This window comes from Equus asinus, chromosome 1, assembly GCF_041296235.1.
Source record: "Equus asinus isolate D_3611 breed Donkey chromosome 1, EquAss-T2T_v2, whole genome shotgun sequence".
NCBI classification, from domain to species: Eukaryota; Metazoa; Chordata; class Mammalia; order Perissodactyla; family Equidae; genus Equus; species Equus asinus.
The window spans coordinates 145,234,748-145,239,046 of record NC_091790.1 but is presented as its reverse complement, the minus strand read 5'-3'; positions in this window follow the sequence as shown (position 1 = coordinate 145,239,046).

The window sequence follows — 4,299 nt, the reverse complement described above, 5'->3', positions numbered from 1 at the left end:
AAAGGTGAGTGAACACATAAAATGGCTACTCATATTCTTATAAGAGGTAGGTTTTATCCTTCAAAAACGGAGAAATTTCCCCTACCTTCTGCATAGATGTAGTTCTTATATTTTTTTACTTTCTCCTTTGCATATATAACAAATCTCATTAAACACAAAGTACTTCAAATTAGTTATAGTTTCTGGCATTGAGTTTTTCTCACCATCACCCCACCTTCAGCACCATTACTGTTTTATTGATTCTACTCAATTCTTGAGCTTTTCTCAATATCTCTTCCTTTTATCACTAAGGTTTCCATGAGTAGTTGAACAGTTATGCTTATAAATTGCTTCCTCAGCATATCCACTTTTGGCCCTATCAGTGTATTTTGGTTTCGTTCAGACAGTCTTTCTGTCTTCACCATATTCTGTAGGTCCTGAGACTGTGCCACGCTCTCCTTAACCTCCTCCTTCTATGCTCATTTGGCTTAACTTGAGCCAGCAGGCGGAGGGCCTCCTCCTGACTCCCAGCACCCACACTAACCAGTGGAGGCTACCTAACACGTGGATGTAAGGCGAGCAGGCAGGCAAACGCATGCTTAACTATTAGAGAAACTGAGGTTAAAAAGTGATTAAGTGATTTACCCAATACACCCAGCCCAGCTAATCATGGTTAAGCCAAGATTCTTCCCAGTGTCTTTTAATTAAAGAACCCATCGAGGCACCACGCAGTGTTCTTTAGTATTGCACTGTTACTGTAATCAACCACACCGCTTTCAGACAAAGCAAAGGCAGTCTAACAGCATCAGTAATCTGTCAGTCATATTTGGCTATGAGGTGTCATCATGGGGGTGCCCAGGAGGGGATCTGGTGCTGCCAACAGTGAACAGTTTACTTTCTGAGGGTAGAACCACGCATAGAAAATTGATTGAAATTATACCCTTTTCTTTTTGGTCTCACTTAACAATCATCTTAAAAGCCAACAAGCACAAAATACATTTTTTAAAAACCCGTAGAGCTGCATATTTTTGGATCATAGAACATTTTAACAAACTACAGGGTACCTGTAACTCTTATTAGGAAATAGAACATAATTTCTGTATTTTTTGTGGCTAAATCTTTTTTCATTAAAAATTGGGGAATCATTATTCTGTGACTATTTTTGCCTACACATTCTTCTGAGCTTGTGGCAGCTTTGGTGCTGAAATATGGAATGATTTGCTCCTGTGTATCATTTATGAAATTCCTTGAGAAATATATTGTGTTTGGCAGCGACCTCTTCTCTTAAGGAATGTCATCAAGAGAATGTAACAGGGTTATGATAATGTTATGTGAATTCTAAAGGGACAGTTAAGCATTATATCAATTTTCAGCTTTGAGTAACTGATGATCTCTCGGGGTCTGAAACATTACAAAGGAAAGAATAAAATGCAGACTCAAATGAGCAGCAACTGATTCAAGGATTGTAAAAAAAGATGTTATCTCTGGTCTCCCCTATAAAAATTCATGTAAAATAATACCTGACCTTATAAAATATGACGTTTTTTGAAGTACTTTTACATTCAGGAGTTAAAATCTCAAATAACGATTCTTCTCATTCAAGCCTGGGTTGAATGCTACATACCATTAGAAGCCTGTTGGCTAACCTCACTGATGACCTGCGGAGAATATTATCATCCTAGCAATGTCCCTACTGGCTCTTTAAATACATAAAATTCACAGGTGTCCTGTGACTAAGAATAGAAAAACACAACTCTCAAAATCACAGCCCCAAATCATCTTATTAAATTAGATCTTTAGTTATTCAAGATATTTTGGTTTTTGTTAAACTTAAATGAAATATCCTACCCACTCCCTTATCTCCATAATTGTCCCACATATATTTTTGCCTTTCAAGTAGTGTTACTGTCATTGTGTAGACAGCCACTTCCTTATGTGAACCTGCCATGAGAGATTTCTTTCTGCCCCCATTTATAAGGTTATCAGGTTAGAACAAGAACAGCACCTTTGCAAGGATTAGGAAAGAGATGAAATGTTGACTAGATTTCCCAGCTATGATTATATTTGTTTTCTATTTTAGAAATAAGGGTTTAGGCTGAAGGTAGAATTGATGGAAGAGAGTGGGAAAATCTACCAGCTTCCCAGGTTATTAGCTTTTCCTTTTTTCCCTCCCAAAGATGACCACATCCTGTCCAGAACATGTGAATAGGTCACCTTACATGGCAAAGGGACTTTACAGATATGATTAAGTTAAGAATCTTGAAAAATATAGGCGGTACACTCTGACATTGGTCTTAGCAGCATCTTTTCAAATACCATGTCTACTCAGGCAAGGGAAACAAAAGAAGAAAATAAACAAATGGGTCTACATCAGACTAAAGAGCTGATGCAAGGCAAAAGAAACCATGAACAAAAAGAAAAGACAATCCATCAACTGGAAGAAAATATTTGCAAATCATATATCCAAGAAGGGATTAATTTCCAAAATATATAAAGAACCCATACAATTCAACAACAAAAAAACAAACAACGCAATCAAAAAATGGGCACAGGAAATGAACAGATATTTTTCCAGAGAAGATATACAGATGGCCAACAGGCACATGAAAAGATGTTTAACATCACTAGTTACTAGGGAAATGCAAATCAAAACTACAATGACATAACACCTTACACCTTTCAGAATGGCTATAATTACCAAGACAAAAAAATTACCAAGTGTTGGAGAAGTTGTGGAGAAAAGGGAACCCTCATACACTGCCGATGGGAATGCAAACTGGTGCAGCCACTATGGAAAACAGTATGGAGATTTCTCAAAAATTAAAAACAGGAAGACCATATGACCCAGCTATCCCACTACTGGGTATTATCTAAAGAACTTGAAATCAACAATCCAAAGAGACTTATGCACCCCTGTGTTCATTGTGGCATTATTCACAATAGCCAAGACTTGGAAGCAACCCAAGTGCCCATCGACTGCTTAATAGATAAAGAAGATGTGGTTTACATATACAACGGAATACTACTCAACCATAAAAAAAGGCAAAATCATCCCATTTGCAACAACCTGGATGGATCTTGAGGATATTACGTTAAGTGAAATAAGCCAGACAGAGAAAGACAAACACTGTATGATTTCACTCATATATGGAAGATAAACACAAGGATAAAGAGAACAGATTGGTGGTTACCGGGGGAGTGGGGGCTGGAGGGCTGGCCAAAGGGGTAAAGGGGCACATATTATGGTGACAAATAAAAATTAGACTACAGGTGGTGAGCACGATGTAGTCCATACAGAAAATGATAAATAATAATGTACACCCGAAATTACACAATGTTATAAACCATTATGACCTCAATAAAATAACTGAAAAAAAAATTAAGAATCTTGAGGTAGGCAGATTATACGAGATTATCCAGGTGGGACCAGTGTAATTACAAGGGTCCTTCTAAGTAATGGAAGGAGGCAGAAAAGTCAGAGTTAGAGGAGATGTGACTTGTGGTAACATAGCAGAGGTCAGAGAGGGAGAGAGAGAGAGATTTTTGAAGATGCTACTCTGCTAGCTGTAAAGATGGAAGTGGTCACAAGCTGAGGAATTCAGAGGCCACTAGAACCTGGAAAAGGCGAGGAAAGTGATTCTTCCCGCAGAGCCTCCAGAAGGAACACAACCCTGTTAACCCATTTTGGAATTCTGAGCTCCAGACTGCAAGACAATATATTTGTGGTGGCTGAAGCCACTAAATTTGTGATAATCTTTTATAGCAGCAACAGAAAATGAATACACTATGATTCAACATCAATTTTAAATATAGAATATCAAAATTGTAGTGTTTAAAAATTATTTTAAATACGACCTTATACACATAACTGTATCCATATATTTTATATCTGTTAAACTCTAGGTCTTAGGTAGGGTCTCTATTTCAAGATGATAAGAATACGGCAAATTCAGTTAATTAATTCAGAGACCTTATCTGGTCCTTTATAAGAAACCCATGGGAAAAAATGAAGCAGCTGTCTTATCATGTGGTATCATCTCATTTTAGCTTGGTTCCTTATAATTTCTCTGTAGTAATATACTGCTTTACTTGCATTTTGAAATGCATTTTCTCTAGGTTACGGAGTCTCAGCCTTGGCACCATGGACATTTTGGACTAGATAATTCTTTACTGTGAGAGGCTTTCCTGTGTATTATAGGATGTTTTATTAGGAAATTATCAAAAAAGCATAGGTTGCTGTTTCCTTAAAATTCACACGTTTATAACTAAAGGAAGTTGACAACCTCAGCAAATAATTCTCTCATGGACATTCTTGGCTAT